Raw genomic sequence first — 13,843 nt, forward strand, 5'->3', positions numbered from 1 at the left:
TGGCGTCCATCCAGCTGTGACCTCGTTTCAGCGAGGAAGACCAGAAAATGAATTTTCCTCTTTCAGACCTGTCAAATATGATACGTGGTTTCTCTTGATCACGTCATTCTGTTTACAACTGTTGGGAATGCCCATTTTCTTCCTTATTTAATAGAGAACACATTTTATATTCTTTGTGAGAATAAGCTACTTCTGCTTTCTAAATGGAAAAAGCATTTAAAGAGTTGATGTGGCTGAAGGACATTTGTTTGCACTGTTGTCAAACTTAAAAAAAAAAAAAATCCATTTGCAGAACACACATTGGGATCCTTTACAGGCCAGGATGCCTTTCTTTGGGCCAGCTTGACATTTACCCAGAAAGGATCTATGTAGATCATCTTTGGATAATTGTCAGATTAATCAAAAGTTATTGTAGGACCAAAACACCTACTCAGTCTCGGATTTTAAGCTCTCTGTAGTCCAGAATGAGACTAAACAGACGGATGGTGCCTTTGCTATTCAGTGTTTAAAATGAAAGTGATTTGAAAAATCCAAGTAAGATGAATCACAATTGAGATTAAACTTTACAAAGAAGCTTGCCACCACCACCACCACCCTCAGTTTGTGTGTGTGTGTGTGGGGAGGGGGGGTTGTTTGAAACCATGTAAACAGTTTGCAATCAGACCATATTAACGTGTTAGAATGGTAGTTTCAAAGTTGTAACTTGAGTGTAAGAGTTGTGTGCAGTGGTTTAAGTATCCCTGGACAAATTGGATGTTTGAATGAATCCCTAACTAAACAGAAGCTGAAACCACTCTACATAGTACAAAATTAAACATCTTTCTGTAAACTTTAATGCTTAATTGCTGTGTACTGATGTTAACAGATTAAAATGAATATGGCAAGTGTAAAAGTTTGAACACACTTTAGTTAGGATTTTGTAACACCTCCTTTGACAGAAGTAACAGCTTCCAAACATTTCCTGTAGTCAGCTAAGAGTTTCTTGCTTTTGGAAATTTCTTCTCATCTTCCTTACCAGAACTCCTCTAGTTCAGAAAGTATTCTTGGTCCCGTTGCATAGAGCACATTTTCAATAATCAAGTTTTGGGGGTCTGTGAAGGCCATTTTTAATACCTTCATCTTTCTTTCTTGTAAATATTTCATGGTTAATTTTTGAGGTAGTTTTAGATCCATTGTGTTGCTGAAATATCTATCCTCATTTCAGCTTCAGTTTCTTTGCAAACTGTGTGATGTAAGGTTCTATGATATGTTGGTATTTAGTTGAATCCATTTTTCCTTCCCTCATGCAATATTTTTTCTTCCACTGGCTGCCACACAACCAAGTAGCATAATAAATCCACCCCTTTGCTTAACAGTTGGCAAGTGGTTCTTTTCTCCAAATGTTTAACTTTTTTATTTTTTCCTCTCCAAATGTATCTTGTGTTGTAGCTGAACAACAGCTGATTTTTGTTTCATAAGTCCAAAGTTCAGGTTTATCAGAGGGGTAGTGGTGTTTTTATTTTGTTTTGTTTTGGGGGTTTTTGCGCACTTCAGGAAATGACTTTTGGTGGTGAGGTCGTAGAATTTTCATGGTTTCCAAATCTTGCCTTAACTTCATAGTAACTTTAGGGGGTCTTTTACTAAAGCTTAGCTTGACGTATCTACAGCAGGGCCCATTTTATTCCTATGGGTGCTACTGCAGATAACTTGAGCTAAGCTTTAGTAAAAGACCCCCTTAGTTATTAAGCAATGTAATTACTAACTAGAAACATGTTTAAAGATTTTTTTAATAGTCTTTGCCTGCTTTGCAAGAGTGCATTATCTGAATTATCAATTGCTCATACAGCTGCTTAGAGGCGCCCATAGTTACTGAAAGTAGACAGAACAACAGTCACGAACTGAGTGGATAAAAGGATCAGAATCTTTGTTGAACTGTGGAATTGTCTGCACATGACCAATTTTAGTCTTAGTGAGTACTCCGTTTTGGGCCTTAATAACTTTTTATTTATTTTAAAGTAATAATGAATCGATTGGAAGGTGTCCAAACTTTTCCACCTGCCGTGTTCACTTTTTATTGTTTTCAATCTGTTAACTTTGTTCTATATAGAGGTTATGTCAGCTTCTCTTCCCTCAGGGATTCATTGAAATGGATAATTTGACCATGGATGCCGACACTTTTGCTTACAACTGTGGATTCTGTGAAGGCACTATCAGAAATAAATCTAAAGACCAGATATGCAGAAAAGCAATAGAAAAAGGTGATTTGAGGGGGGGGGTGGAGTAGGACATTGGAGAAAGAAAAGTACCGGGTAGTGGTGAGGGCAAATGGGGAGAGAGAGAATAGTGCTTGCCTCACCACCTCATTAACCCACCAGAAGCCACTGGCCTGTTGAAAGCAAAGCACTCATAAGATATAAAATGACCTGTTATGTGGTGGTGGCTCATATCTTGGACATGGAGAAGGTATAATTATAGTACCCTCTTGGGGAGGAATAGATTCTCTAAGAAGAAATTTGAATAATGTTGCATGTTTTAACCCTTTAGCAAAATTATTAAAACATTGCTTCCTTGTCATCAAGCAGATGAAGCCATTACGAATAGGTTTTTTTTCTTGAGATTGTTCTGCAGGGCTGGACACTCAAGAAAATCTCAAGAAAAAAAACCTATACGTAATGGCTTCATCTGCTATGACTAAAGGAAAGAAAATTATCATGGTAAGAACCTAATTTTCCCTTCTAGAACCTCCCCCTCCCCCCACACACACACCTGTACGTGTGCATATAGAATTAATGACATTCATGGGTTGGGAAAAGAATTCAAAACTAACAGAATAGTGAATTTGACAGCTTTATTGCTAATTCTAAAAAAAAAAGTCTCGTTTGATGGTTAGTAAGTTTAGAATATATTAATAGTAGCTAGTTACAGCTGTAAGGCTTTCAAGTATCTCAACTGCCTTAAGCAGCTTGGAAGGACGGTATTAACTATGAGTTTGTCTCTGTTCACTGCAAGAGCATTAAATAGCTTGGGCATCGTATGCTTTTTGGCCCAATGAGCTTTTCTCAAATGGCATGAATGAGAGTAAAGACATTTTCCTGTTGAAATGCTGCATGGACTAGTGCTTGATCGTGTTAACCATCAAAATAAGTATCTGCACTGTTTCCTGTATGAGAATACCCAACTTCTTCTGTAAAGAAAACAGCTGTTGCTTATTCATATCTTTCACTACAATTTCTCAAGAGAACTCATTTTTTTTTTTTCTCAAAATGTTAGCTGGGTGGCTGCATAGAGTTGTGAAAACGATCCTTTATATTCCTAATACCCAGTCGCAAGAGCTGGAAATAAGAATTGCAACAGTGCTTTTTGTCATGAGCGCTCCAGTTGGCCTTGTATTCTTGAACTGTTTTGAGGACGCTTTCGGCTATCGGTGTGAGATGAGCATTTTTCTTGCACAGTCATCCTACACTGCTACATGTGCCTTGTTGTGAGCAGTTCTTGAATCAGAATGTACGAACGCTGCAAGCTAAAGAACGCAAGTCAGCATCATGGTTGAAACATTTTTACCAAATCACAACTGGTGATGGCCTATTTTAGAATGTGAAATTACTACAAGGCAACTGGTACTGTGATTGATCGAGAAATGTTCAGAGTAATTAGCTTCTGTTTATCTAAAAACTGGTTGTCAAGCTTGGCCTCCTTCATCCCAGAGCAAGCTGGGTTTTCAGGATAGGAAGATGCGTGAGAGAAATGTACATATTCGCGATCTGAAAACACAACCAGACAGGCTTGAAAGCCCCGGATTTAAAAAGTAGCTGCTCTGTGCTGCTTTATTGGACTGACAATTTAGGCTTGAACCCGAGGTCACCTTTTAATCAGTCCCATCTACAATTAAATATCAAGGGGGTTATTTTAATTTTTAAATATTCATCTATGCCAAGGAAGGAATGTTTTCTTTATAACATCAGCTGTGAAACTGTTTAGTATATAAAAAATAAGTGTGTGAACACTTTTTTTCAGAATAAAATGCAACATAGGAGTACATGTTGAAGTATGTTCATATAGTATTACTTAAAACTACCATGACACGCAATGCAAAACTGTATTATCACATTCTTGTTTGCTAACAGCACTTGAGAATATGAAATAAAGTCCTTGTCAGTCCCCCAGTCTTCCTTCAGGATTGTTTGTACATGTTTTAGAGGTCAAAAGACAACTGTCTCGATACATCAGGAACATTAACCACAATACAGGCTGGTGAAGTAAAGCTGTGTCGTTCAGGAGTCACCAGGCTGACCATGTGTTCTTACTCCTGGGTTACAGAAAACGAAACTAGCCATCAGGTACATTCTACTTCCTTAAAAAGGTTTGGATGGCTTCCTAAAGGGAAAGTCCATAGACCATTATTAAAATAGACTTGGGGAAAATTCACTGCTTATTTCTAGAATAAGCAGCATAAAATGTATTGTACTGTTTTGGGATCTTGCCAAAACAGATCAGCTGATCTGCAAGGCTTCGTTCTGTGAATCTGACGTCCTGCACGACGTCAGAAACAGAAGGAAAAGAAGAGGACCTTGGCTGGTGGGGGTTGGGGTCCCCCGCCACAAAGGTAGGCGATGGCGAGTTGGTGGCGGGAGGGGGGTCCAGAGGGTCGGCAGGGGGGGGAGGCAAAGTTGGTGGTGGTGGCGGGGGGGTCGGTGGCGCCAGGAGGGGGTCTAAAATGTGCCCCCTCACCTCGGGCTCTGGACCCCCCCTCCCGCTGAAGTCTGGCTACACCCCTGCTGTAAAGATTTCTTTCTCTAAAAAATAATTTTAAATATTCACAAACATAAGCCTACCTTTCTTTCTGTTTGTATTGATAGAGATATCTTTGAAATGGCTAAAGTTTAAAAAAGTCTAAACTGAAGCTTCCTGTGCCTATTAGCTCCTCCCTCTGTCTTTGTTTCCCTTGCATCCAGCGACACTCCTTTCTCCCTGCAATGCCCCTCTGTGTGTCCCTGTTCCTCCCCATGTCCAGGTTCACCCTCTCCTTTTTTTTCCTCCCACATCCTGCAGCAAGCAGCTCCCCCTCCAATGTTCAGGTTCTTCTATCTTTCCTTCTATATCCCATGGTACGCAGGCCCCCCCATCCCCCACCTCAGTCCAGCATAATTCATTGTGGCCTGCCCTGCTCTCTCTCTCTCTTCCCCCCCCCCCCCCCCCCCCCCGCTTGGTCTGGTCTCATCTTTCTCTTACTTTCCTTGCCCTTCGTTTCTTCCCCACTTTGTGGGTCTAGCATCCCTCCCACTTTTCCAATGGTCTTACAAACTTGATTATCTTTCTAGCAGCAATTCAGCTAGGTTCTCTATGGCCAACCCCAGGGCCTTTTCCTCTGCAGCAACTAGGTGGTGCATCTGGGGTTGGCCAGAGAACCTGGCTGAATCGCTGCTGGGAAGATGATCAAATTTGTAAGACCACTGGGTGGGCAGCAGGCAGGCAGGGAGGGATGCTGTACCTGCAAAATGGGGAGGAAATGGAAGGCTTGAGTAATAAAGCAAAATTATTTCTCGAGAGGTAAGGTTAATGAAGAGAATTTTTGGAATAATATGTTTCTTGTTACCCACTTTGGGTAAAGGCAGGACACACACACAATAAATATTGTTTCGTACCAATCCTATAGCAATTCAAAGGTCCAATGGGAGATTGGGAATAAGAATTGCCGGTCAGTTTTGGATACTACTACTACTACTACTATTTAGCATTTCTATAGTGCTACAAGGCATACGCAGCGCTGCACAAACATGGAAGAAACACAGTCCCTGCTCAAAGAGCTTACAATTGCACCTATGAAGGAAAAAATTAAGAAAAGAGCTATAACTACACCATAATGAACAATTGCTCTCATTAAAAAGATTTTGTTGGACACTAGAACAAACATGGCAAAAAAGTAAAGTAGATGTTCCCATCGTATATCTGCTCTTGGTCCCTCAGTTATATGGTAAGCCATATTTCAGAAAATCTTTAGCATCATATTTATGTTAGTTGAATGTTCTAATGCATGCTTATTAGGTGTATCATTAGTACTATACATAGTAACATAGTAGATGACGGCAGACAAAGACCTGCACGGTCCATCCAGTCTGCCCAACAAGATAACTCATATTTGCTGCTTTTTGTATATACCCTACTTTGATTTGTACCTGTGCTCTTCAGGGCACAGACCGTATAAGTCTGCCCAGCACTATCCCCGCCTCCCAACCACCGGCTCTGGCACAGACCGTATAAGTCTGCCCAGCACTATCCTCACCTCCCAACCACCAGCCCTGCCTCCCAACCACCGGCTCTGGTACAGACCGTACAAGTCTGTCCAGCACTATCCCCGCCTCCCAACCACCAGTCCCGCTTCCCACCACCGGCTCTGGTACAGACCGTTGTATTATATCTCTGGTATTTGAATTTCGGTGCTGTTAAATGTGTGTATTTTTGATACTGTTTCACGGTTGTTCTATTATTAGGTTTCAATTTACTGCTTTCAAGTTTACCTCATTTATTGTATTTAGTTTATTCTTGGTTATTTTACTATTATTATGCTGTTAACAAAATTGTAAGTTTTATGTTAAATTGTACCTGCTGTACTTCACCTAGGGTGAATCTCATCATAAAGACGGTTAATAAATCCCAATAACTAAATAAAAATGGAGAGAGCAGAACAGGATTTAACTAAAAAAAACAAAAACACCTAGTTAAAGCTACCAAACAGAAATACTATTCAAAACTGATAGGTATGAATAAGTTGAATACAAAAATGCCATATACAATGGTGAATCGTTTATTGGATACAGGGAAGGAAATGCAGTTAGAAAATGAAAATAGACCTTCAGTTCATGAATTAGCCAAGTTTTTCAAATTAAAGATAAGATCAATATTATCTCTAAGGAAGTGACGTCACTGACCAGGATGGCAGCTTAATAGCGTGGCTCCGCTGGGGCTAATAGAAATTAAAGCAATTCCCGAGATTTTGCCAAGATCGCCGAGGTCAGAGTGGTGGGGGAGAGGTCCCGGAGTTATGCTGCCGAAAAAGAGTTTGAAAAGATTCCGATACACGCCGGAACAGAGTGAGAAATCAAAACTGGATCCTGCGGGGCCAGGGCTGAAGGGAAACAAGATGGTGTCGATCCCCTCTGACTCTGAAGAAGAGCATTGTACTGAAGGTACAGAGGGAACTGGCGAGATAACTAAGTCAGATGTGGTAGGCTGGTTCCGGGACCTGAAAGCTGATCTGGCAGGGGTACGGAAGGATGTGCAAGACGCACTGAAAGATATTAAAGCCGAAATTGGAGAACTGGGGATCCCTATAAGTGAGGTGGAAGACGGAATTGGGACTCTTAAAACCGATACAGGAAAACTTCACAAACTGTAACCACGGACACTGCAGAAATACAGCAGCTTAACCCTTTATAGTGTCCAGTGTTCGCATCAATCTGTTCCCATATGGCTTATTACGGGAACATTGGACACTAAAGGGTTAAACAGCAGGTGAAAGACCTGGAAAATAGGTCTCGGCGATGCAATCTGAGATTTAAAGGGATTCCGGAAATGGACATCTTTAGCAATTGTGAGGCAGTAATACGTGAGTTGTGCTGGTATATATTGAACCCAGAGGGCGAGATCCAACAGCTGGAATTAGGCATTCAAAGAGCACATCGAGCTGCAGGCCCCCAACGAGACTCTAACCCGAGAGACATTGTGGTGTGTTTTGCAGATTACCCCACCGAAGAGTGGATTCTAACTAAAGCAAGGCAGCAGAAGGAGATCCTCTGGAAAAATTGTAAGATTGGAGTGTACCAGGACTTGGCATGGATTACATTACAAAAACACAGATCTTTTTGAGAAGTCAGAGTTTATAAGATCAAAGGGGATCCGTTACAGGTGGCTGTTTCCATTTGCGGTGTGGCTAACTGGAAGGGAAATCATGCAAAGTGAAGACCCCGGATGAAGCATGGTCAGTATTGAGATTCTTGAACAGATAAAGCAACCGGTGGCCTCCATGATGCCCAGAGCGGATTCAGCATGGCAGCGAGTGGTGGATCGCGGGAAGAAATCATATAAACATGCATCCTGAGGAAATCCAATTATTGAGGACTATTTGACAATCTTTTAGTTCACTGAGGACATTGAGCAGATAAGAAGCTCCCAGAGAGCGGCTCTACTATGCGGACTAGAAGCGGATAGGGGGGAGAGGGGGCGAGACTCTGGGGGCAGTGTTGAGGTGGGGGAATGTTGGGTGAGGGCGGAGTGGAGTTGGCTGGATTGGAACTATTATGGGGGACTATGGGTAATGTATGCACAAACTTGGGGTTGGGAGGACTGGAGGATTGTATGGTAATAGTGGTGATGTGTGTGGGAGGAAGCAGCAGGGGAGAGTTACATGGCGGGGGGATTTCGGGAATTGATTTGGGAGAGTTCAAGCCTCCGGAAGAGTGAGTTGGCTCCTCTGGGATGGCTGATCTGACAAGGCAGAGATCATCACAAGGGTGGGGAAGGGTAGGGCTGGGGATTGGGGTAAGAAGGAGGGGGGGATTGGGGTAAGAAGGAGGGGGGGACAAGATCACAAAAAGGGTCAATCAGGGATTTACTATTGGGAGTCAGGGCATGGGCTAGGGGGACAAGGGGGAGGGACGGGAGAATCGCTTTTGGTGGGAACTTGGAATGTTAAGGGCTCAATAATCAGAGGAAGCATAGTAGGGTATTCAAAGAGTTGATTAGGCTGAAGTGGGATGTGACATTTCTGCAAGAAACGCACTTAAGGCCGCGAGATGCCCATATGTTATGACGTAGGCCTTTCCGGGAAGTAGTGGGTCATCAGGGAGGGGGAGCTAAGCGGATGGGGGGAGTGGCTATTTTACTAAGGCAGAGTTGTGGGTTTGTAATTCGACAGGAGTTTCGGGACTCAAGTGGAAGATATGTGGCTCAAAGAGGAGTACTGCAGGGCAAGGAACTTACACTGATTAATTTATATGCTCCGAATACGGGGCAGAGGGAATTTTTCCAAACATTGTTAGGGGAGCTCCAAGGATTTATTAGGGGACAGGTGGTGGTGACTTTAATGTCGCCCCCAATGCATGCCTAGACCATTCCTCCGGGGGGGGGGGGGGGGCACCATAGCGGCCCTGGTCGTAAAGCATTGCTACAATTTTTGCGGGCGGTGGAAGTGGTAGATTGTTGGAGGCTGTTACATGGAGTGCAGCGGAATTACACATTTTACTCCCATGCGGCACAGTCATATACTCGTATTGATGGATTATGGGTCCATCACAATAGCTGGCATATGGTGGAGGAGGCTGCGATAGGGACTATTCAAATCTAAGATCATGCACCAATGTGGATTAAACTTACCGGGTTGGGCCATTGCAAGCGGCAGGGCTATTGGAGACTTAATGATTCACTACTAGGAGACGAGAAAGTGCGGGAAGATATTAAGCTCAATATTCAGGAATTTCATTGCTTTAATGATAATGGGGAGGTAACAGATGGGGTATTATGGGATGCGCTGAAGGCAGAGGTGAGGGGTGCCTTGATCAAGTGGGGGGGGCGCAAGAAAAGGGAAAAGGGGCAACACTCACTAATCTTACACACACGTTTATTGCGCTTAGAAAAGCTGCATAAACAAAACCCTACGCCACAGATATGGGAGGATCTTAAAAAAGTGAGAGGAGAAATAGCACAATTGCAGATGGCGGACGTTGATTTTGAGAACCAAGCTCAAGCAACAGTATTTTGAGTTTGCCAATAAATCAAGTTCAATGTTAACCCGTTATCTACGGGCTAAGAGAGTGAGATCTCTTATTCAAAAGATGAGGGATGGTAGGGGAGGATGGCACTATGCTGACTCAGATATCGCAAAATGCTTTTTGAAATACTACCAAGATCAATGTTATCTACTGCTTTACCGGAACAGGTATTAAACTACTCTATTCAATTAATACCAATGGAATCAAATATTCCTGGTGATAGAATTTAGACCTATTTTAACTCAGTTAATCTTGAAGAGATGAGACGAGAAGGTTTTTACGCTATTCTCATTGTAGTTTGGACATCTGCCCTACTTATCTTTTTAAAATCACCATCAGTAGTCTTTTTACAATGGTTAATGTCTTCATTAAATTTGTGTCTGAAATTGGGAGTTCACTGTGGTTACTTAGGCCATATTATTCTTACATCAATTTAAAAAAAAACAATCTGGGTCCAGATCTCTGGTTATAGACCAGTAGCATCTATCCTCTTGTTTGCAAAGATTTTGGAGGCAACAGTTACTCAGCAACTTGTACAATATTTAGGCCAATATTGATATTCTATTCTCAATCTGGTTTTAGGAAGAACTAAGACAGTTTTATGTGTCTTATTGGCAGAAATGAAATATTGGCTTGGTAAAGGATACCAGGTGTTGTTAATCCAGTTCAATCTATCTGTGGCCTTTGATGTGATCGACCATGAGATTCTCTTGTTGATGTTGGATGAAACTGGTCTTGCTGGTCCAGTTTGGAATGGGTTTAAGGGGTTCTTGACATCAAGGTTAGGATGGGGAATGAGCTTTCAGCCCCTTGGGGCTCAGATTGTGGTGTTCCTCAAAGGTCCCCCTTATTGCCCATTGTATTCAATATAGTAATGTTTTCCTTAAGTAAGATGTTAGATCAGCGTTTCCCAAGTCCAGTCCTGGAGTACCCCTTGCCAGTCAGGTTTTCAGGACGTACACAATGAATATGCATGAAATAGATTTGCATGTAATGGAGTCAGTATATGCAAATCAAGTTCATGCATATTCATTGTGGATGTCCTGAAAACCTGACTGGCAAGGGGTACTTCAGGACTGGACTTGGGAAACACTGTCTTACATGATGCTGCAATGAAAATTTTTATTTATGCAGATGTTACTCGACTTATTCCCTGGGAAGATGTGCCAATTGATATGGATGTTAAAGTGAAATCTTGTGTTAAATTAGCTGAAAATTGGGTTACCATCTGTAAATTGAAATTAAATTTAGATAAAACTAAGGGCCCTGTTTACTAAGGTGTGCTAGTGTTTTTAACGCATGCTACAAATTAGTGCGCACTAACCGTGTAGACACCCATAGGACTATTATGGGTATGTACATGGTTAGCACACGCTAATGCTTAACGTGCATTAAAAAATGCTAACACACCCTAGCGCAGCTTGGTAAACTGGGCCCTAAATTTTTTATTTCAGCAAATCTTCAACAGACTGTCCGGTGTCAGACCATAAGTATAGACCAGGCATGTTTCCCAGTTGAAACTGAATTAAGGATATTTGGGTGTGGTACTGGATTCATATCTCTCCTTTGAAAATATGATTCAACTCACTAAGAAAATTTTCTTTACTTTAACAGGGTTTACACACTGTTGTGATTCTTTGCAATTCAGACTGGTTGTTCAAGCTTTAATTTTGAGTCAGTTAGACTATTGTAACACTCTTTTTGCAGGCTGTTCACAACTGCTTCAGAAGAAATTGTAAACCTTACAGAATGTAGTGGCTTGTTTGGTCTTCTCCGCAAACAAAATGTGATAGGGTTACACCACTATTGATCTGAGCTCACTGGCTTCCAATTTGAGCTAGAGTGTACTTTAAAGTCTGCACTATTATATTTAAGACATTACATGGTCTAGCACCCGGATATATGTTATCACTGTTAACTTTTCCCTGCTATGTTACTAGATGATTGAGAAATTGTTTGGTACTATGTTTACCCTCCTTTAAAGCTGTTAGATACAAAAGGTTATTCCAATCCTCGTTCTCTTTTACAGGAGTTACATTTTGGAATGATCTTCCTGCTTTAATTTGATTTTCTGATGGTCTTTTACGATTCAGGAAGTCTTAGAAAACATGGTTGTTTTGAGAAGTTTTTGTATTGAGAGCTGTTAATATTTTTAATATTGTGGATTTTTATTGTATTTCCCAGATATGCTTGCACATTAATTGATTTGCTTGCTTTATTTTTGTCTATTAGATTGTAAGCTCTTTGAGCAGGGACTGTCTTTCTTCTATGTTTGTGAAGCGCTGCGTACGATTTATAGCGCTATAGAAATGCTAAGTAGTAGTAGTAGTAAGTGCCACCAGTGGCTAATCCAGGTACTTCTGATCTGGATTGGGCACTGTTGGAAGCAGGATACTGGGCTTAGATGAACCACTGGTCTGACTCAGTATGGCTATTCTTATGTAATTATGCAGTGAGGTCACAATTTTGACTCTGGTTCATTTTGGAGGTAAAAAAAAAAAAAACACAGGATTAAGGCCTCCATTAACCCTCCTGTAAAACACTGGTTGAAATAAGCACTGTTTCAAAATATATATGTGTGACTGAGCTGGGATATTGTTCCCCACAGACATGTATTCCCTTTGTGAAATGGGAGAATACATGTTGATTTTGCCCCACTCCTACCCCCTTGAAATCTGTGTGGTGTGGAAATCTACATGTAAACAGCAGCTTTTAAAATACCTATTTCTACATGGAAATGGTTGAAAATAGAGGCCATCGTCTATTTTCGGTATATTTTAGGATCAATGTGAATTGATGCACTATACCAGCATTTCACACAGTGTACCATGGAAAAAGTCACTACTGCCTACTTGTTCAGGTCCAGCCCAGCATAACTCTCCTTTCAGTAGCGAGACACACCGCATGCAGGAGCTCCTTTCTGCGAACACATGCCCCTCTGTTTCCTACATACACCATGTAGGAATTGGCATTGGGGTCAATGTAATAAGTGGTGATATGCTTTAGTGCAATGATTTACTCAGCATTTGCCCATACTAATATGACTCTGCTTGATACAGTAAGAGTTCAAGGGACCCTTTTACTAAGCCGCGGTAGGGCTACCGCACACTAAGAGAACTACTGACCCGCTAAGATATCCCACGGTAATGTTCCGCTTAGTGCATGCTAAGACTGACCTGTAAAATATTTTATTTTCCAGCACGGGAGGAGTGTTTAGGGGGCAGAGAGTATGCGAGTACAATACTGCATGCTACCCAATTAGCGCAGGAGTAACATGGGAGCCCTTTCTGCCACCTAAATAGGTGGAACTATGGGGGAAATTAGCGTGTGGCCATTTAAAAAAAAAAAAGCTGATCAGCCATTTTTCAGCTGCGCTAGAAAATTGTTGGAGCGCACATCAAACCCTTGTGTTAATCGCAGCGCTGCCCACTCTCTAGCGTGCCTTAGTAAAATGACCTCTTAATAGGGAAAAATCTGTAGTAACGTCACCACTTTAAAGGATAGAATAGTTGATATACAAATGAAAGAATTGGAAATTATTTCCACAATAAAAAGTCACACTAAATTTTTGGTACTTTTTTTTTTTTTTACTGCCCCTTAACACTGAATATTTACTACTACTGCAGGAGTTAGTGATCTGAGCTCAAGTAGAGACCTATACCTGAGACCATCCTTTAACTATCCAGGCGATATAAAGTCCCTGATGACCGCAGTAGGGTCTGCTCTGCTGCTCCTAAAAAATAAAAACCCTGGTGGCCCAAATGAGCCCTGAGCTCTGCTTTGCCTTTCCTCCCCTCCCTAGAAACAAGAGGGTCATGAACAGGGCTGACATTTAGGGGCCCAGAGCAGAAACTGGGGGGGGGGGGGGGCAGAGCCCAAAGCGGGCCTTCAGTTTATGCCTTCTTCAGCATGAGGCAGGCTTGGCAGCCTCTTGTAGTATGGGGGCCCAGGGCTATTGCCCTGTTTGCCACCCCAGGACACAAAGCCCCCTCCCCAACTCATGTAAATTTAAGAGTCAGGCGCAATGCCCACTTGATCTTGCCTCCAGCCCTACCATCTTGGATAATGGCAGCACCAAACCCCTGCTAGTAAGAATGTAC

The sequence above is a fragment of the Microcaecilia unicolor genome, chromosome 5 (genome assembly GCF_901765095.1).
Source record: "Microcaecilia unicolor chromosome 5, aMicUni1.1, whole genome shotgun sequence".
Lineage (NCBI taxonomy): Eukaryota > Metazoa > Chordata > Amphibia > Gymnophiona > Siphonopidae > Microcaecilia > Microcaecilia unicolor.